This window comes from Hylobates moloch, unplaced genomic scaffold (genome assembly GCF_009828535.3).
Source record: "Hylobates moloch isolate HMO894 unplaced genomic scaffold, HMol_V3 SCAFFOLD_3, whole genome shotgun sequence".
Taxonomy (NCBI): domain Eukaryota; kingdom Metazoa; phylum Chordata; class Mammalia; order Primates; family Hylobatidae; genus Hylobates; species Hylobates moloch.
The window spans coordinates 76,000,935-76,023,264 of record NW_026652278.1 but is presented as its reverse complement, the minus strand read 5'-3'; the positions used below and the strand labels follow the sequence as shown (position 1 = coordinate 76,023,264).

Below are 22,330 nucleotides of genomic sequence, written 5' to 3'. Positions count from 1 at the left end.
ATCTCCTGACCTCGTGATCCACCCGCCTCAGCCTCCCAAAGTGCTGGGATTACAGGCGTGAGCCACCACTCCTGGCCCCATCACTTTGGTTTTAAGTCTACTTTTTGACCTTACAAATTCCATTGAACGGAGATGACTGTCCAGAACTTAAGTCGCCCTTGCAGCACCTGCAGCCACCCTCTGCATGGAGCTGAAGCCGCATGGCCCATGGATCTCCTTCATGTTAGGGACACAGCATGCAGACTTTAGGAAAGGCTTATTTTTGCTCAAGGATTGAACAACAAGTCAAAACAACTTTCTCACCATAGTCATGAGAATGCCATATCTCAAACTTCACTGAAACTTTTATAACATTGTGACAGAGGAAGAATGTGAACAAGGCTTTGTCTCTAGCTTACGACTAGGGCACCCTTCTGTACTGCCAACTGTGTCTCCAACTTGGGCTCTTATGAATCAGCAAAATAGGCCTCCCTTTGCTGCTGGTAGTCTAGCACTTATGATAACACCAGTCATTTGCACAGAACTTACACAAGTTGCAGAGAACTCACATCTGTACTACTCCATTAAATATTCCTAGAGTCCTATGAAGTAGGCAGAATAAATGTCATCACTTCCTTTAAACAGAAGAAACATGAATGTGTAGAGAGGTTAAAATGTCAGTTCAAAGAAATGGCCAAAGGAGAAATTAATTCTTTAGTCTTTCTGGCATCAAGGAATATTTATATGCCAATTACTATAAAGAATAAAGAGCAGCAGTCAGACTGAAGTGATAATTTAAATTAAATCTCTGCACACTATCTGTGCCTTGTCATCACCAACTTGTGGCTGATCTACGGGAACATCTACTAGGACATCTGCTGGGCTAAAAGATTGTCTAGAATGGCTTGATTCATAACCATCCAGCTTTTGTTCTGTATGTCTCATTTTGCAGCTTCTATGAGATATAACCCTATAATTACTGCAAGCTTGTTCTACATGTTTGTAGAAAAAAATTAAATTTACTCATTATACATTATAGGGCATAGTATTTTTAGAATTTATTTGTTAAAGAAAAATAAATTTATTTTCCTAAGTGGTAATAACAACCTTGTGATATTTGATTTATTATCTAAGGCATCCATCATTTCTACATTAATTCTTCAAGTCCATATCTTCATTAATGGTGAAATTCACTTTCTAGTGAAAAAGTATTAAGATCTGGCTGTCAAACACCCCAGTTTCCTGGGACTAATCTTTTCTATGGCGACAGTCCTGGAATAATTATTAATAGTTGCTCCCTTCACTCTTAAGCATCTTTGTTTGTAAAATAAATTTCATGGTCACCACAATTAAGATCTTTCACCTTGTCTTTCTCCCTACAGGCCTTTTGAAAAAATAATCTTGCTATCTAATAAATTAATTGCTAAACAGAGAGAATGACTTTTTTCTTCCACAGAGCATACTGAAGTCCAGGGAGACCTGACGGTGCTTTGACTTGAATTAGCAACATTGAAGATAAAGAAAATTACACAAATCTGGGCAGTATTCAGAATATATAAGCATGGTCTAGTGAGCCGGGGACATTCGAAGGGGAACCATCTGGAGAGAAAAGATAATGAGTATGATCCCAGACACACAGACATATCTCGTATGAGTTCAATATTTTGGAGAAAGCAATGCTAATTTGATACAGGAGTCTGTGCCTTATAATAGAAGTTGAGACTAAAAATATACATTTGGAGTTAACCAGCATATGATGGTATTTGTTGAAGAACACTTGCCTAAGATCTTCAGAATTTATCTTTACTAACAAAAGATGTCCCAGATAGTTATCATTTTTCAAAAAAACTTTAACAGAATTTAAGTAATGTTAAATATATAGAGCCATGATTTATGTTGATTAAATGACATCCACTTAGAATTGGGTAAGGTTTTATTTCAGGTTTACAGACTGAATGATTTAAAATAATGTCTTTGCAATATAACAAAGAGCAGAGTTTGGTGAAGGTCACTTAATCTGAGGGCTGTACATAAAGTCTACCTCAGGAAACTACTTTTGGAAGACACACACACATAAACACACACACTGACACAGCCACACAACAAAACATTCAACATGCAGACATGGCTTAAATTAAATTCATGACCAGGCGGATGCCTCTTTCATCTAAATGAAAATGATGACAGTAAAGGACATTTCAATTGTCTCATAAGCCCATGGTAATATTTCTTTCATCTTTGTCAGATTATTAAATAAATAAAATGAGGCGATTTGACAGCAAAAGGGTAAGACCAAGTAAAAGGGTAATGAATATTGAGAATATACAGGAGTCAGTAGGCATGGCATAGTTCAGCTTGACAAGAAAAATATTGCATTTTGATGTCATTTCTGAGTAAAATGTGCTTGTCAAATAGGGATGATGATTGGTCTATTGAGAAGCTGAAAATTGGGCCATTATTAGATGATATGATGTTTTGCTGTGTCAAGTAAATAGTCTGTGATGAATGACACAAGGCTGAAAGAAAGCAATAGATTAAACTGTGGTATTTTTTTCCTTAGAAAACATATATTTGGCATCCAAACTTGTTAAACTTTTTTTTTTTTTTTTTTTTTACTTTAAGTTCTGGGATACATGTGCAGAACATGCAGGTTTGTTACATAGGTATACCTGTGCCATGGTGGTTTGCTGCACCCATCAACCCATCATCTAGGTTTTAAGCCCCGCATGCATTAGGTATTTGTCCTAATGCTCTCCCTCCTCTTGCCCTCCATCCCCCGACAGGCCCCGGTGAGTGACGTTCCCCTCCCTGTAGGAACAGAAAGTTCCTCCTCACTTACGAGTGAGAACATGCGGTGTTTGGTTTTCTGCTCCTGTGTTAGCCAAACTTGTTAAATATTTCTATCCTTACTCATTGGGGTTAAAAGTATATATTTTGGGAGAATTTCATATACTCTAGGCAAGGGTTAGGTGTAGATTTTCACAAAATATATCTGATCCAATGTAAGTTAATAATTACACCAGTCCTATTAATCCCACTTTACAGATGTGGATGTAGAGTCCCAAAGAGTTCAAGTCACCTGTCAAAGATGGTAGATTCCAAATACAGGACTCATCAGTTCGAAAGCCAATTCTCCACAGCGCTATCCTATTCAGAATTTCCTAATAACCTACACCTTTCAAGGTGATATAACCAAGAAAGTTAAGCTACCAATATAATCTCAAAGATAAAACAAGTTACCTATTATCTAAAGCAGATCACTGCGATGAAGTAGATAGATAAAATACTTGAAATGACATTGCAATAGTGCTATTGAGGGTCTGAAGGAAGGATCTGATCTTTTTTTGACATCTAATTAGTATGCATCTTATTGAAGGGGGTGAGAATAGCGGGGCAGTCCTGAGTATCAGATGTCAAATGAAATTGGTTTCCCCTGTCAATGCAAGCAACCTTGGGGAGCAAAACAAGGAAGAAACTAATGCCAATTGCTGCCTTCCAGGTCATACAGATCCAGATGCTCCAGAGCTCTGGGGTGGGACCAGGCATTTATACCTTTTCAGGCTTTCCAGATGATTCCACTGTTCAGCCAATGTTCAGATATACTATATTAGAATCCCAGACTCTATATTTGGTTGATTTAGACTTGCCTCAAAAACTAATGACACCAGCAGAAGAAAGAACAGAATTTTGGATGAAGTGAACTCTTCAATCCTAGTTTCAGGTGCTCCCACCTTTGCAGGGAGACTGTTTGAGGGCAAACACCAGGAACACAGAAGGAGGTGTTGGAGGAGGATGCCAGTGTCCGTCCTCAGCAGGGTTATCCATCAGATCCTGAACAGTTATGTCTAGTTTGCCAAACATAAGCAGGTGCTCACAGTGACAGTAATATAAACTGAGAAAGGGTGGGCTCCATAAGCTCTGTGTTTTCTATACCTCTACTTAAAAGCACGAAACTCAAGGCTGGCATTTGGCACCTGCAGCAGGAACACTGAATGTATTAAATGAAAAACATGAGTATCAAGAACAAGACATTCTATTTTGGAGGTCAAATGAGTGTCTCTGAAGTTCAGGGGAAAAATCAACCAGTATTTTTATCTGTTGATATTCCAAGTATTACAATTATCTCCAAATACTTCTAGTAATATGCCTTTCAATTACTGAGCCATGTTTAAAGGTAACAGGTACTCTGGGTATGCTACTTATTCTGTCTTAAAATAACATAGGAGACCAAAGTTCATAATTTCCCAAGGTAAAAATTGTGGTGCCAAGATTTAAAGATAGTTCCACGTGAATCCATTTTACCAGCTTTTCACTTGGTGTTCTTATGTGTTTTTTTTTTTTTTTTTTCGCTGCCAAAGTAATACTTGGCTTAGGATCTATTCTCTTATAGAGAAATCTGAGCACATAACACAGAGCAGATTTGGGGATTGAGGAAGAGACAGAAAGAGAGATTAAGAGGTGTTATAATGACAGTGGATATCGCGTAGTAAAAAGAGGTTGGGTTGTAGAGCCAGAAATATTAGCTTGTATCACAGGAAATTAATAAGAGAGTTGAAAGAACTCATGGAAAACGAGAATTATGACACACATAACACATGGCAAGTTCCTGTTTAGTCAAATAATCCTATACACTGGAGACCATTATGTTTCCTTTTATCTCATTCAGACTAGTATGCCAAGATCAGGAAGCTAACAGGTATTCAGGGCAGACAATGTCTAGAAATAACACTAATACAATTGCCTGGACAAGGCATGGTCTGCAGCTGCCCTTATGCAATGTCACCTGAGGACCTCAGGCAGGAGAGAGAAGGAAATTCAACCCTCATTACTGAGAGAATGATAACATAAAGGAAACAAAGCTATCATCAGACTGTGTAATGGCCAAGTTTGACCAAGTATCTGTGAAGACAAACTACGGAGCAAAAACACACTGACAAACCAGCCCGAGTCATGCTAACTCATGCATCTGTGCCATAAGCAAAAGCAGGCAAAGCAAATACTATGCCAGCAGCAAACCAAATGCCAAGGGGAAAAAACTAACTTGGCTAAAATAATGGGATTTCTGACTGCTATGAAGAAGATCAGTGCCCTACCCATGCAAGAAGTTTGGTATAAGAACCACAGAGGACCAAGGTTTTATAATTTAAAAATCAGTTACTATTAAACATAAAGGGATAGAGCACTTACTCCATGTGAGGCACTATTCTAAATACATGTGTGAATTCATATAATCCTCACAGCAACTCAAGAGTCAGTGCTATTGTTAGCCTCATTTTACCGATGAGACTGAACCACAGAAGGCTCAATGACTTACTCAAGGTCATACTGCTATGAACAGAAAGGAGCAAAACATATATTCCTGCTTGGGGTTGGGGGGTTGTTATAAAATGGTCACATAAAGTAAGCATAGGACAGCCATGGTGGCTCATGCCTGTAATCCTAGCACTTTGGGAGGCCAAAACGGGAGGATTGCTTGAGCCCAGGGGTTTGAAACTAGTCTGTGCAATACAGTGAGACACCATCTCTCTAAAAAAAATTTAAAAAATAGCCAGGCATGTACCTGTAGTCCCATCTACTCCGGAGGCTGAGGTGGGAGGACCGCTTGAGCCCAGAAGTTTGAGGCTGCAGTGAGCTATGATTTCATCACTGCACTCCAGCCTGGGCAACTGAGCAAGGCCTTGTCTCAAAAACAAAACAAAATAAAATAAAACCCAAAAGTCAGCACAAAGCCCCAATATCTCCCAAAACTCTAATATGTCATCTAAAGTTCAAACAATGCAATGTTCAGTTCTCTAGTTGCACCAGAGGACACGCAATCCTAATGAGGAAAGCAGTGAGTGTTGTGAAGAAAACAGGAATTGTCCCCTAATTACTGTCTACTCTGCAGAAAGCACTTCATGTAGGGTATGTTCCTGAATTCTCTCTTTGAGGGACTATTTCTTCCAAGTTTAAAACTGAGGAAACCAAGACATTGATCAAGTCAATTGCTTACAGGTACAATGGCAGATCCAATATGTGTCCCTTAGTCTATGCCCCATCCCTCTCTCAGACATCTTTGAAAGTCTCTGGGAGGTGGGTGAAATTGAGGACCAATGTTAGAAGATGATTATGATGTCACCAGGAGCAAGCGGTATAGGAAGAATATCCTGCAGCCAGACTAAACTGTGGTGGTGGAATCTAGGGTTTACTGGACTTACGCAGAGCAGATGGGTAAGTTTCACTGAGGCATCGAGCACCAGAGAATTTACCAGTTGGAACTGTCTGTAGAGTAACTGGAATGATGGAGACAAATATTACATCATGGCAGTGGGGATGCTGTAGGTACACTGGAACAGATTTTGATCTTACTGCTTCGAAACAAAGTAAGTAAAACTGGCATCCATTATTTCAGCGAATGAAAACAAGGGAAGAGGAAGAAGAAATAGGCAGAAACATGGGTATGGAGGCATGTGCAGGAATACAGACAGGCAATAATGAGACTCCCCGTACGCAGAGAAGGAGCTGTGGGAAGCATATCCATGACCCTGAATCTCCAGCTCTTGGCAACTGACTCCATGGAATTCAATAATAGTCCACAGAAATGCCAAGCAAACCTTCTTGCATTTGTATGACTAGATAGAATCTTATCCTGGTTTTCTGTCCAATTTGGTTCCTCAAAAGAGGTAATTCCATTTTGGATGCCAGAGGTATTCTTTGTAGACAGTACAATTGAAATATCCCAAAACATCTTCTTTAAAAATAAATGTATAAAGGCAAATTTAATATCTAACTTGATTTATGTGATTCCCTGAATAAATAAGAAAACTAAAGCCAAGGAGGTATCATGCATCTTATCCTTGTATAATTTCAGCATTCTATTATAAACCCTGGGTTAATAAGCTCATTATTCAGCTATCTCTGAACTTCTTTAAAGAAACAATGTATTTCTTTTTCGTAAAATATAGGTTAAATATTACTATTGATTTTAAATAGCCTAAAGCTTTTAATGAAAGAGAAATTTAGACCAACTCCAGTAAAAGAAACCATTTCCACGGGTCTCCTGTCGTTACGAGGCTGAGTCATCTCTTTCCATCATTGCCTATACAGTTAGAGAGGACCTGGGTGTATATTTAGCATTTTTACTGGGTCACTTTCTGGGAGAAGAAATGGCTCGGACTTTCTGTGGAGGAACTGTTCCATATATATCACTGCATCTTGAACAGGCTGGGTAATTTTAGGCAAAGAGTTCTTTTCCTGAATTTATCCAACAGACCATCATAACCCATCTTTCTTTAAAATAATACTTTCATTTACATTAAAATTCTTCATTTATTTTAGGAAATAACTGTGTCATATTCCCTTAAAATATTATCTTTGTATTTCGGGGGAGGAACCATAGAAGTAGAGGTCGTGACAAATAGCACAGGGTTCTTTCTCCATTACCCTAAATTTCCAGCCACATCATTTCTATTCAAGGATGGCAGAAAGGAGGACAAGAGGTGCTCATGTTTTCAGAAACGTCATTCTAAATTTTAGAAATACTGTAACACATAAAACTTTATTTTCACTCTTTCTCAACATGGTGCCACTTTATCAATAAGATAGTCAAACTGATAACAAGTCAAAAGATAAAGAAGCCTCCCTGTATATTTATGGGAATATATTTGTCCAAATTCAAGTGGTTCTTTTTTGGCAGCTATGTATCATTTGGCAAAAATCTCATAAGTTTAGAACTTAATTTATTTAGGGTTTCTAGGTAGTGAGTAGCCAAGAACACAAGATCCCCAGGGTCAGAAAGACCCTGCTATAGTTCTCACTTTAACACTTTCTGGCTATAAAGTTGGGTAACTTATTTATATTCTTCATGCCTCCATTTATTTTTCTTTAGAATAAGGGTAATAATGTGTATCTAACATGGCTATTGTGAAGATTAAAAGAGCAAGGCAGATAAAACCTTCCATCATTTTTATAATTTTTTTGTGAAATCAGTAAAAATATTCAGGGAGCTAGATAAGTCAATAGAAAAAGAAAGAGACAGAGAGACAAATTTCAAGAACCAAACTGAACCTCAGTTAGATAGGAGAAATACATTGTTGCCATTGTTATAGTGGTTTTGAGGTCTATTGCACAGCATGGTAAATATGGTTAAGAATACCGTATTGTATATTTCATAATTTCATAATTCAATATTTCATCTTTTCATAATTTTAAATGTTCTCACCAAAAAAATAAGTGTTTGATGTATTGATATATTTGTTACATTTATTTAAGTATTGCAAATTGCATTCATAAATCAAACATCACTTTGTACCTCATAAATATATGAAATTATAAGTTGTCAATTTACAATAAAATAAAAATTAAAAAGAAATTCACAACTTGCCTTTAAGCAGGACAGTCAGTTGAGAACTTTGCCTAGAGGCCAGACTGTGTCTGTAAATGTTCTGCGGACAGGCCAGCCTGTTTGAAGGACCAAATATTGGCAACTCTGGATCTAGATATGATCAGTCTATGGGATTCCAGAACTATGGAGAAAAGGCTCATCAGGAGTCACTCATCTAGGTGTACTCTGTAACACACTTGCACAGGCTATGATGCCTGTTTTTTATTAACTTTCCACATCTACTGCAAATAAAAAAATGATTTACTATTTTCAGCATTAACAATACACATTATCCCCCCTCAAAAAAAGCAAAAAAAGACAGAAAGCAAGATAGCGAAAATTTCAGAGAAAACAAGGTCATGCAGTCTCTCACTTTCCTTATACATCCTAAAGATAAATGGTTCAGGACTAGGAAGAGACTGGCTCTCTTCTTTTTTCAACTAGGCTAAAATAAACGTTTAAATAGTTCCATTTCAAACCTGTGGCTGTATTTCTCACACTATTAAAAAAGAAAAACATCTACAGTCATTTTCAGCCCAAACCTCATTCTAAATAAAGCTTTTCATCTTCTCTTGACTCTGATTCCTAATTTAACACGATCTCACCTCTCTTACTTATACAAAAATCACTTTTCTGGCAACTTCAACTATTCTTAACAGAGGCATGAATCAGAAAGGAAAAAAGAGGGCCCCTGGATGCTAACCCACAGCCTAAAAATATATGTGCTCCAGAGCCCATATAGATTTTTTAGTTTTTTGGTTTTCTTTTAACAGTCCTTACTAAAAGCCTAATCACTCTGGCCTTACTTATTACAATCAACTGGGCCAGTCTGATTCTACCAGCTACCAGAGGGTAGACAAAGCAAATCCCAAGACAGTAACAGTGAGTCAGGAAGTGAGGGTTCCAAGTTGGACAGTCATCTTAACAGTAATAATAGCAAGCATGCTTCAGGCTGTGTTGGTGCTACTGGCCCTCTTCCCAACATTTTCTATACAATAATCCATTTAGTCTTTACAACACCATTTTTGTCAATGAGGAAACAGAAGAACTGAGAGGTTGAATTATCAAGTAATGAAGGCAAAATGTAAGCACAGGCAGTGTGGCTTCACAATGGCAATGAAAACAAATGGCAACACATATGCATGGAGCAGACGTGCAGACAAAAGAGCTAACATTCACTACTTTGAGGTGATCTAGGAGACGGAGTATATTAATATTAGGCATGAGCTACAAAACCCTCTAAGGTTCAGTAGTTCCTGTTAGCTGTAGGTTGTGATTTCAATGTTTCCCCAAGTTGCACAAGACACTCTGGGCAATGCCTCACAGCACACCCTGCCAGGTAAAAAGGGTGGAGTCTCTGATGGGCAGGAAGCTCCTTCTCCTTGGCTGGCAGAAGAAAACTACATCTCAGCGTGAGAATATGTGACTTGTCTTCCTACACACAGAGACACACATACAGAGACTCTCCAATTCTCTCCTCATCATTCAAGATATCAAGTATTTAACAAAAATAGAATTAAAAGAACTTGACAAGAATTAAATTAAAAGAAGCTCATCTGAGAGGGATCGGAAGTGAGTGAGTGATGTGGATTTAGAGTATCTTCTTTGTCCCACAATTAATTTATCCCCATAGAGAGCTGCTAGTTATCAGATTGGGAACAGCAAAGATGAGTTGGATTGAATCCTTAAGCTCACTGGGTGAGTGAGCAAAGACAGATGGACACTCAAGGTATGGTACAAATGTGGCCAAGAGCTAAGAAAGGAGAACTCATAGAGAAAATTGAAGATGTAATGTAGGGAGGAACTATTTCCCCCCGAGGGCGTTGGAAAGTTCCCCAGAGGAAATTATCCTTAAATACGACCTATGACAGATAAAGCAAGGTGGCTGTCAGCCATCTAAGGTGGACCAGATGGAAAGGAATCCCGGACAGAGAAGTGGGTGTGGAAGAGCTGCAGGGGTACATTGTGGGGCTGGATTGGGGGCCAGTCAGCAGCTCCTTGAGGTGAACTCTAGAAAGAGAGTGGGCTACAGCTTGTTGAGAGGCAAAGCCTGAGCAACTGAGCGCTTCTATAATGAAAGCAAAGCTCAGATCATGGATTTCTGGAAGGAGAAGAGTACTGAAATCACAGGGCATTTGGTTAGAAGCAGCTCCTCAAATCTTTCTTCTATAAATTGGGCAGGAAGGTGAGGGAGATGGACTGGGTGAACTGGAGTTCTCTTCAAATCTAAGTTTCCCAGACACAAAGATTCACTTGGGCATCCTGCCATGGACCATTAAGAAGAGTTATATGTCTATTAAACACTGTTGTTTACAAAAGGAAACGATTGGACAATTACATTTTTAAAAGATTTACTTCAGAAACATCCGAAATAAAAAATATAGGCTTTTAAATGAGCAAGCTTTGGTTATTTTAAAATGCACTTATATGAGATCGTCATCCTCTAATTATGCCCAAAAACAAGGTAAATGTCACTGAAATAACCCTCACCCTAAGTAAAAACATTTAAGATGGCATATCTGAAAGCATTCATAGTTTCTAAATTAAATGTTGATACATAGAACTTCCTATTCCCATAAAGTCTAAAAAAAGAGCTAAATAGTGCTTTGTTGGCTACTCAGGAAACCAGAGGGCTGTTTAAGAATTAATATTTCAGTCGCCTTCAATTTTAAGCTTGGCTATTAAAGATGCCCTCCTTCCCTCCTATTAAGGGATTTTTCTTGTGGTAAATAAACAAAGGGATACTATACATCAAAGTATAAGGGAAAAAATCAGGCCATCAAATCCACCACTAAAAAAAATTTTTTTTGGAATAACGTAGTCATTATTGTTTCATTTCTGGATGTAAAGAACCCAATTTGTTGAGGTTAAAATATGATGAGTTATAAAAGTATCTACTCATACAAAATTTGATTTACAAGAATTTGTAAATGTAGCCTGGTTAAAGGCGCCTGCTGACAAAATACCCCCATTGACTTTAGTCAAAAAATCAGAGCTTCTTAGGAGTTGAAGTTGTGGCAAATGCACAGATTTTCTCTGCAGGGACCAGGATCATCGGAGTCTCCATCCATGTAGGAGAGTTGGATGCTCTGTATGAGGCAGAACATCCCCTAAGCACTTCTGTGCCATCTGCCCACCAGAGGCATTTACTGAGCAGTCACCCAGTACTTAGTCCTAGTTCACTAGGCTAGACAGCACATCAAGAAATGTCAGAAAAAGAACTTTTCTATAACAGGACCAAACCCCTGATATCCATTTTTCCCTTTCAGGGCCTCAGTTTCCCCTTCTGGATTTGATGATCTTTTAGGCCTGAGTGTATGCCTCTCTCAGTTAATCACATTATACCAAATTAACAACCAAGCCCAAGATACCCTGATATAAGTAAGGGAACCAAAGGCCTCAGTGTCACAGGAGCTGGAATCATGGCAGGAGGGCATATTTTTTCTCAAATAAAATTCAGAAAAAAGGCTGCTGTAAATCAGCCTCCTTAAAAATAGTACAAAGTAAAACTAGAGTTATTGGATTTCTTGGGATTTTTGATACAAGTTTCAATCAGGCATGGTGTCTATAGTTGACTACATAATTTGGTTCTGCTCTATGACCAAAATGTCAAACGATTGAAAAGCTGTGGTTATACTTGAAGGGGCCTCTTGGAAATTTCCTTGCATTTATGCAGTATCTAGGCAGAAGTGGGGAAGCACTCAGAAAATAGGAAGAAAGCATCACCTCAACCCACCAGCTGGGTGAATAAGCCTCTACAGAAGGTCAGCAAGGGCTAGGAAGCAAAAGAAGAGATGTAGGAGGAGTAGGCCACAGGGGTACTCTAAGTCTCCACTGCCTCACATAGGCAGCAAGTGTTGTGTTCAGAAGATCAGGTCTTGACTCATTTTTGCTATTAAAAGCAGGAAGGAACATTGGGACAGCAAATGATTAATGAATTGCTCTATAACCTGCCTTTTTCCAAAAGAAAACTAAGCAATTGAGAAGATAGACACGCCCTCCAAAAAAGTGCTATCTTTCAATGATTTCAATTGATGTCAGTTTAGCAAACACGTTGAGTACTTGCGTTGTGTGAAGGTGCTCTGCCAGAAAGGAGGAAACAGGCTTGGCCCTTGAGGAGCTTACCCTCCTAACTACAGTCAATATTCCAAAAACGCATCATGAAAGAATAGTTTCCAGGGGAAATTTAATTTTTAGAGATGGCCAGAAGTAATCTTGTTTAAGCAGGGGCAAAAGCTGTTAGGAATGGTCAGTTTTTCCAGTATGACCAAGTATCAGTCAGAAGAAATTTCTAAAGATGAACTACTCAATTTCCCGAGCAATTGCAATAGCTTGAGAAGGTTTATGCTTTTTTTCTCCAGAAGTCTTTTTTGAAGGAGACACTTTTGACTACATGTTCGTGCAAGCATGTGTGGGTATGCATGTGTGTTTAAAACCTCTCTTTTCTTACAGGCACAGCTTATCTATAAAGGATGCTAATAAACTGAGACTCACAGAGGTAGTAATCTCTGAAAATAATTTGAATTTTTAGCACGTTCAGGTTCTTTTATTCCTTCTCTCCAAGAGACTTTCCTCCAGGGTCGAGTTAGAAGTAATTGAGTTAAAACTAAGTATATATCTAAAAGAAATGAAAATATTTTCCCACAAAGAAATTGGCAACTAATGTTATAGTAGCATTATTCATAATAGCCAAAAGGTGTGAACAACTCAAATATGCATCACCTAAGAGATGGATGAACAAAATGGGGTATACCTATGCAATGGAATATTATTTGTCCATAAAAAGGAACAAAGTGATGATAGACAAATGATCCTTGAAAACATTATGCTAAATCAAAGAGGTCAGTCACAAAAGACCACATACTACAGAATTCCATTCATGTAAAATGTCCAGAGCAGGGAGACTGACAGACAAAGTAGATTAGTGGTTGACTAGAGCTGGGGAGTAGGGAGAAGGCTGGTGGTTACAGGATGATAATTAAAGAAAGCATACATGTTTCTATAATTAAATAAGAAGTAATTTTTATAAATATTTAAGATCTATGTAAATATATAATTAAGGTTAAACCACATGAAATTATCTGTTGATTTGACTTTCTAAATAAAACTGTATTTTGCAATAATTCTAGATTTACAGAAAAGTTGCAAATATACTGCAGAGTATTTTCACATACCCTTCACTTTGCTTCCCCTAAAATTAACATCTTACCTAGTGTAATTATCAAAACCCAGAAATTTACATTGGTTCAACACTATGAGCTAAACTATAGACCTTATTCAGATGTCACCAGTATTTTCACTGATGTCTTTTATCTGTTCCAGGATTCAATCCAATGTATCACGTTGCATCGATTCAGCAGGTCTTCTCAGTTGCTTGCAATTGTTGTCATTTTCTCAGTCTCTCAGTTTTTCATAACCCAAATCACCACATCTTTTTATGTAAAAATAGTCAGATATCAGCAGTATCACACGGTTGCATCTAAGGACATTTAAATTGCTGAACACCATCTCTGAACATACAGTTAGAATTCATGTTCAGCATGGTCTCCATCAGCGAAAAGCTATGTGGTGGCACTGCGTAGTGATCAGGAGTGGGGGCTCTGGGACCATAGGACAATGGCTGGCATCACAGTTTCATCACTGAACAACTCAGTGATGTTGGACAATTTGACATCTCTGCCCTTAGTTTTCTCACCTGTAAAACAGTTCCCACCTCCATAGGGTTGTTGTGGGGATTAAATGAGATAATACATGAGAAGCATTTAGCCCACTGTCTGGAGCATAAACGTATTTGCTGTCGCTATTTATTTTCCTGAATGCCTTACAATCCCTACATTACTATTATCCCAAGTTCCTCCAACTCTCTTCAATTCTGTCAAAATCTTGGTAAATATAAGCAAATCAAGAAATGATTTGTTTCAGAAAACAATACACTGAGGCCAGCATGCAGGAAGACCAGGAGCAGTGTGGGGGAGAAGATGAGCTAGGCACCTTATTTCATCAACCATGGGGCACACCCTGTACTAGGCATGGCCACATGAAACCACACAGAATAGCCATTACAGCTTGTCTGAGCACTGTGCCTCCTCTCGGAGGCTGTGATATCACTGAAATACATATCCATTGCAAACAAAGCATGGTCACGACCTGGCAAAAATCAGGTGACTATGGTTACAGTTGGTGACATTATGGAACTTCTTCAATAAGATCATTTGGGATTATAAATCATAGGGTGACCTTCAGAATGTCACCTAAATTTGTAAGATCCATGAATAATAGATGTGTCATAATTCATTAGCAGTCTGTAGCGAGCTCTAGTCTGCACTAATGAAGAAGCGCCATTTAGAAATGTGCAAATTATAAACTGTTTAAGAAAATACTTGATAAACATCTTCACCAAACTACATTTAATTTTGCCATTTAAACTGCCTCCTGTGGAGTTTAACTACACCATCAAAAACAGCTATTGCCTATAAAATCGGAAACAAAGGCAGTAACATTTTCTATTTGATTCCTATGAGGCCTGTTCCCTCATCTTCCTAAAAAAAGAATAACCCCACAACTTCACAGTATGCACCTCTCTGGAAGACCCCTATGTTAGGTCTACCAGTTTTCTTCTCATAAAAAAATAATAATAAGTGAAAACAGAAAGGGTAGGCAAGGTGTTTTTGTTTTTTTTTTTTTTTCCTTTTTTAAGACAGGGTCTTGCTCTGTTGCCCAAGCTGGAGTGCAGTGACGTGATCATAGCTTATTGTGGCCTCGAACTTTGGGCTCAAGCAATTCTCGTGCACCAGCCTCCTGAGTAGCTAGGACCCCAGGCATGTGCCACCATGCCCAGCTGTTTTTTATTTTTTTTTACAGTGACAAGGGTCTTGCTATATTGCGCAGACTAGTCTCAAACTCCTGGTCTCAAGTGATCCTCCTGCCTTGGCCTCCCAAAGCGGTAGGATTACAGCCATGAGCCACCACGCCCAGCCTAAGACATTCTTATATTTGCATAATTCACATGAGCAACCTCATATTATTGGATTAGTAGAAAAGGATTATTAAATAGATGATTTGTGATGCTATAATAACAAAATACATTGATCACTAGAAGGCAGTGTAAAGTGTAAATTCACTGCAAATTAGTCAAGACAAGACAAGTTTCATAATTTGATAGGCCTACTGGGCTGGTAGACTAAGAAATGTTATAGTCAGATGGTGTTTTTATTTCATCAAAGAATTTAATAGAGACCCTCATTATATATTTAATAATATCATGAATAAATGTGGGCTGCTGGATAATTGTGGTAGGTAAATTCACAGCTGGATGAAAGCAAAAAAGAGTTCATGGATAGATCTTGGTCAACGAAAATGCTGACTCTGGGTGAGTATCTATGCTTCCCTGGACCTTCTCCAGTGATCTAAAAGATGACAGAATGTTGGAAGCCTCAGATAACAGCATAGAGGGCATGCTAATTAACTGGTAAATGCCATGACACTGAAAGCAGAGCCCAAAGCACTCGGTTGTATTTGTATCAAACTCAATTAAGAATATTTATTATGTATAATGTATGATCTACCATCAGGGTTGTCAAAAAGTAAATTCATTCTTGAAAGATACAATGAGGGAGACCTGGTTTAAGAAGAGATTATTAGAATATGCCTTGGAACTCAGTTGACCACAAACTCAGTGTAAGCTGACGAAGTGATAAGATGTTCAATAAGATAATTCAAGTATAAGCTTTCTGAATAAAGTCTGGGGTTCAGACCAAAATAAGCAAATATCTTAGTTCCTTCTAAAGAGGCCAGATCCAACCCAAGAGAGTATGTCCACATGTGGGAACATGTTTTCAAAATTTTTGATTTTCAACTAACTTTAGACTCACAGAATGCTCTTTTCTTACAAGCAACAGAAAAGTTTTGCAACAGAAAAGTTGCAAAAGCACAACAGAGAATTCCTATAATCCTCTTTGGTAACATCTTTGTTACCAAAGTTACTTTGAAAGCAGTACTTTTTTTTTTCTTTTCTCTATCTAAACTTACTTGCCTGGTGATCCTGATTTAATGGCTTTCAAAAAACTATATTCTGATGACTTTAATATTTACATCTCTGATCCACACATCTCCCTTGAACTTCAAATGCCTGTACGCCATCACCCTTTTGATATCTCCAATGGGATGTCCAGTAGACATCTAACAGACATAAAGACATCTGACATAAACCTACTCATCTCCCCACACTGTTCTCCCTGGAGTCTCCTCACCTTCTAGTTGCTCTTTGACTCCTCTCTTTCTTCCTTACTCCATATTCAATTCATAACAAAATCTCACCTATTAAAAAAACTACATTAATATCTGACTACTTTCCTCCCTGACACCTTTACCACTTTGGTCCAAGGCATCATTTCATGGAATAGCCTCCTCTCTCGTCTCTGTGTTTCCGTTGTTACCTCTCCCTGCTCTGTCGACAACACACTACCCACTGTGATAATGAGATAGTGTTATTCCTCTCATAAGATTCTCCAATGGCTTCTGATCTCACTCAACATAAAAGCTCAAATCCTTAAGTGGCTGGCAACGTTTTATACAATCTGGTCTCCTGTTATCTCTCTAACGTCATCTCCTACCACCCACCCCATGTTCACTCCATACAATCACCCATTTCCTTCCTTCATCAGGCTCAGTCTCATCCAAAGGATTTTTTATTTGATTTTCCCTTGGCCCAGTATACACTAACCATAGATATCTGTATGGCTCCCTCAATTGTAACCTTCTTATCCTGACAAAACGAGGTTATTCCTGGCCCTGGTATTCCAATTGTAGCATCTCTTTACCCTTTCCCAATTTTGTCTCTGTAGCACTTATGACCATCAAACAGATATGCTTGACCTGTTTTGTGTATTGTCTTTGGAGAAGGCAATTTGACTGTTGTTGTTGTTTCACCACTGCTTTTCCATTATCTAGCATATAGTCACCAAAAATTAGTTAAATTCAGGAATCAATGAATCGCAGTGATTAAGCAGAGCACTTACTCTAGTATCAGACAGCCAGGTCACAAGTGCCAAGTTGATTGCTTACAAGCTGCACGATCTTGGTCAAACTGTGCAACTTTGTTCTTTAGTTCTGCACCTGCTGCATGGGGATAATAGTACTGAATTTGAAGGCTTGTTATGAGGATTAAATGTGAAGATTCAGGAAATTACATGGTACAGTGTTTGAAAACCACTAAATGGTCACTTAATATTATTATTAATTGAAGAGAAAGTCAGAAACAATGGACAGTATAAACATAAATATCTAGCTAATGACTCAGTGTAACCTGGTGCTTTAGGTTCAGAGCATTGGAATCAATTTGATCTGAATATATATACATATATATACACACACACACACACATATATACACACACACATACATATATATATATATATATGCTCTTATTCTTTAGCTTTGTTTCCTAGAGCAACACAATGAGCCTCTATAAACCTTGGAATCTTTAACTACAAAATTGGAATAATAATCTGCTTTCATCTATTCACTGGAAAGATAAGATAGGATAGAGTGCTTAGCAGTATTTTCTGTGCCACTAAAGTGTTGACTAAATAAATGGTCATGATTGTCGCAAAATCTAGAACTTAATTTGTCCAGATGATTGTCCCTTTTGGCTTTCCTGTGGCCTTCTTCAATCACTCACCACGTTCCTGTAGCTCAACCTTGCTCCCTAAGACCAAGAGCCCTGTGCCTGGAATCTCCCATGTTCTACCCATTCAATGGAAACTTGGTTGTTGTGGAGGTAACATCAGGAAATAAGTTGACCACATCATAATTCTTCTGACATTAGTGACTAGTATAAATTGGTTCTTTTATTCAAGAAATGTGCATCAATCCCATCTGTGTGCCAGGCTCTGTGCTGGGTGTCCCCTAGGTATACCCTGGTGAATAAATCCCAGCCCCTGTCCACAGGTAGCTTCCATTCTAGTGAAGGGTAATGGCCCAGAGAGAGAGCCCTCCCAAGGCTTGTTATTAAAAGAGTGAATTTATATTGCTTATATAGCAGGAATTAACTGGGGATAAGGAGATTGGATCAGAGGCCACTCTGGGTAACTATAAATATACCATATTCAGGCTGTGGCCACATGGTACTCTTCTGCCTGAGCTTTCACTCATTGCTAAGCAAACCTTCTGTAAGGAACATCAAAGTGCTCATTTCCTACCCAACAATCAGGCTGGCTATTATGAACACTAGGATTATTCTTGCTGCTACTACTACTACTGTAATTACTTCTACTACTACAACTACTACTATCTTCATTATTTTTGCAATCAATTATTTATGAAATTGACATTAGTAGCCTAAATCCTCCTTGTTTATCTCACAATACTGAGCATGGTGTCAATATTTATATTCAGATTATCAAAAAAGGAAGGTCAATTTAATTAGCAAAGCTTCATGGCTAAGGAAGGAGGAAGTGAAGGGTAGCAGATAGCCAGGCATCCATGCATCCTGGTGACATTTCCATTTATCTCCAGCTCCTCACAGACTTCCAGTACAGTTACCCTAAGTCAGCACTCACTTGTTCAATCTAGGACATTGGAGGTCTTGCCAAAACACTATAAATCAATTCTCCGTGCTACAATCATCCAGAAGAGCACAGGAAAATTTGTTTACAAATTACCAAATAGATCAGTAACAGCTTGCAAAATACCCCTGTCTGTGTCCCGGAAATATCATGGGATAAAGACTGATATTAATATCATAGATGAGTTTAAATCATCTATAATAGCCAGATGTTTTCTTACTGAGCATTGAGATTATAAACTTATCTGATTACTTCGTTGTTCTTCATTTGGGCATATCAGATGGCTTGGTGTCACATTTAAGTGGCAAGGCCATGTGGAACAGATCCAACCTCAGGCAAGAAGCCCATGCACAGAAAAGATCTCTAAAGAGCAAATTGCCAAACGAGACCTCACAGACGGCTGGGTCAACCATGGCAATAGATAAGCTGGCCATCACCCTAATTTATAAGTACCATCGATGTTTTCGTTTTTCAGCTTCTCTTACTCATCAACCTCACCTGGATATTTCCACAGTTCAGAGGAGAAAAAGGGGAAGCTATGTAAACTCAATTGTTTACTCTGTTTTTTAGACATATATTTTTTCTTTTTTTGACTCTCTCCTCTATTTTCCACAGTGATTGTTACACTCATTCATTCAACAAAGACAGAAAGATGGCTTTACAGAAAAAGAGAAATGTATTAAGCTCCTACTAAATGACTAGCCCCATGCAACAATAGTGTAATGATCACACAGTTTATTTTCTACAAGTATCTAAGAAGCTTGATGGAACTTCCTCAAGCTGTGCATCTGAATCCCAGTTCTGCTACATCATTGAAGTTTTGTTATATATTGGGAGAATTAATTTTTCTTCTGTTTTTCCATCTGTAAAATTTTTTTTAAATAAGTAAAATAATCTGTGGAGAGTACCCAGAAGTTGGCATATAATACATGCTTTCTAAGTGACATGTGCTATATACGCAAAAGTTGGATCTTCCAGATTTCGTGGTCCTTATCAGCAACATCTTCCATTTATGGTCACAACTAAATCTTATTTGTCTTATTTATGAGTTCCTGAGCATGTTGCTACATTTTCTGTTCAGTCTGGTACAGGTTGAATCATCCTAATCTGAAAATCCAAAATCCAAGTTTCCAAAATTTAAAAGATTTTGAGTGCTGACATGAGATTAAAAGGAAATGCTCATTGGAGTATTTTGGATTTGAGATATTCAGATTTGGGATGGTCAACCAGTAAGCGTAATGCAAGTATTCCAAAATCTGAGAAAAAGAATCCAAAATCTGAAACACTTCTGGTCCCAAACATTTCAAATAATAGAGTCTCCACCTGTATTAATGCTTTGTATGTCTTTGAATAATGTGCCTATGTCTAGCTCCTCTCATGCCTTAGACAATGCTTAGCATACAGGGGTTCTTTGAGTGGAGAAGAAAATAAATTGCTACACCAAATGGGACTACATTAAATCTAAGTGTGTAACATTTTGGGCAAAGATTGTTTTCATTTTCCTTTTTGCAAGATACCTTATAGCAGAGTGCATCTTCTCAGAAAATTTTTGTAGATCCCTGAATAAAAAATGTCTAATTAAGCCAGGTGCAGTGGCTCGGACCTGTAAATCCCAGTACTTTTGGAGGCCGAGGCAGGCGGATCACTTGAGGTCAGGAGTTCGAGACCAGCCTGACCAACATGGAGAAAACCTGTCTCTACCAAAAATACAAAAATTAGCTGGGCATGGTGGTGCATGCCTGTAGTCCCAGCTACTTGGGAGGCTGAGGCAAGAGAATCACTTGAAACCAGGAGGCGGAGGTTGCAGTGAGCCAAGATTGCACCACTGCACTTCAGCCTAGGTAACAGAATGAGACTCCATCTCAAAAAAAAAAAAAAAAAAAGTCTAATTATGAGTTTTCAAAATAAAAATCTAGAGAAAATGAGCTTAAAAGCTAGCCTAACCTTAGGTGATTGGGATTCTGAAAGGGATCCTGGGTTTGTAAGCCTGATTTGTATTTAAGAGTCTACAACTAGTTGATATGAACTGTGGCCTTGTGGTGAACCCTCCTGGGTCTAACTCCTAGCATCTATGCCCTTGGCTCAGCACCACTGGTGGAGGAATTCCTGGTTTCACAGCTTGAGCCTAACCCTTTCCACAGCTGGTTCATTTGGCTTAATGATCAGTACTGAGTCTCTGACTGACCTTACATTTCAATTGTCACCAAAGATCAGGCCCCTCTGTTCAACACTCAGTTGCCTTAGATAAACCTTGCTAACTAGGCTGCAGTGTTGGCCTGTGTCAGCCTTAGACTCAGCAGGTCTAAAACTGTCAATACAAGGTCAGTGGAAAGTAATAGAAATAGATGTGCTCACTAAATCAGATGCCCAAATAAGTAGACCCCAGAAGAACAGATCTTTGTTGTAATAAATATCCCTCAGGTCATGGATGCATGGAATCAGTCACCATCACTCAACTGAAAAGCCATTAAATATGGCATAAGGCTTTGCATACCGGGCAGTGTGTCTTGGATTTTACTGTGTAATATCTGCAGTATTCGTGGAAATTCTGGATGTTTCTATTTCTTCCTAATTGTCAATGTTTTTGACATTCCTTTATCCCTGTAATCTCAGTGTTCTTGATTGTTATCATTTATATCTATTTTCATATTGACATGTAATTTATTGACAATATCTCAAATTGTAAGATTATATGAAACAAAGAGAGAGAGAAAAATGGACAGATGGTATATGCATTCATTATAGATACCTCAAATCATTCAGAGGATGATGTAGGGCATCAACAAGCAAACAAACAAATAAATGTCAAACACAATACAAATAACTAAGAACCTCCTCTACACAAAGTAGCAAAGTATCTACTTTTATCTTTCAACAACTTATTCCATATACATATATAATGCTGCAATGCCAGACAGGGTCCGCTATCCTAGAAGAATGGGAAGATACAGGGAGGACATCACTTACTCCACACTACCTCTGATACTACTCAAACTCAAGTTAGAGAGAAATTTATAATACCTGATGCTAGCAAACAAACCCTATTCAGTTAATTGAGAGCTTATGATATTGGGCATTCTACTTGTACAGGATGCAAACAGGTAATGAGGCAGTCAGATGAACTCAGTGCACCTTTGATTATGTTCGAACTTTGCTGCACTTGAATCTGCCAATTCTATAATGAAAAATGACAGGCTCATCATAATCTGTATTCTATAGCCATAGAATAGTTCCAATACTTTTTAATAACAAAGATTCTATTTCCATTGAATTCACGTTTTTCTAGTGAAATATTATCTATAACCTCAGAAAATATTGTATATTCCTAAATATTCATCTATTATCTACAACCATAAGCTGTTTATTTTTCCATATGAAACCCTTCATGTTTACAGGTTAAGCATCGGATTTAAATATAAATGTG

The 22,330-nt window shown here is 38.1% G+C and overlaps 1 protein-coding gene across 7 annotated transcripts in view; it reads right to left on the bottom strand.

The window, feature by feature from the left end:
- The window catches only part of NRG3 (neuregulin 3), a 1,130,131-nt gene that overhangs the window by 872,974 nt on the left and 234,827 nt on the right, over positions 1-22,330 (bottom strand). The window lies entirely within an intron of this gene.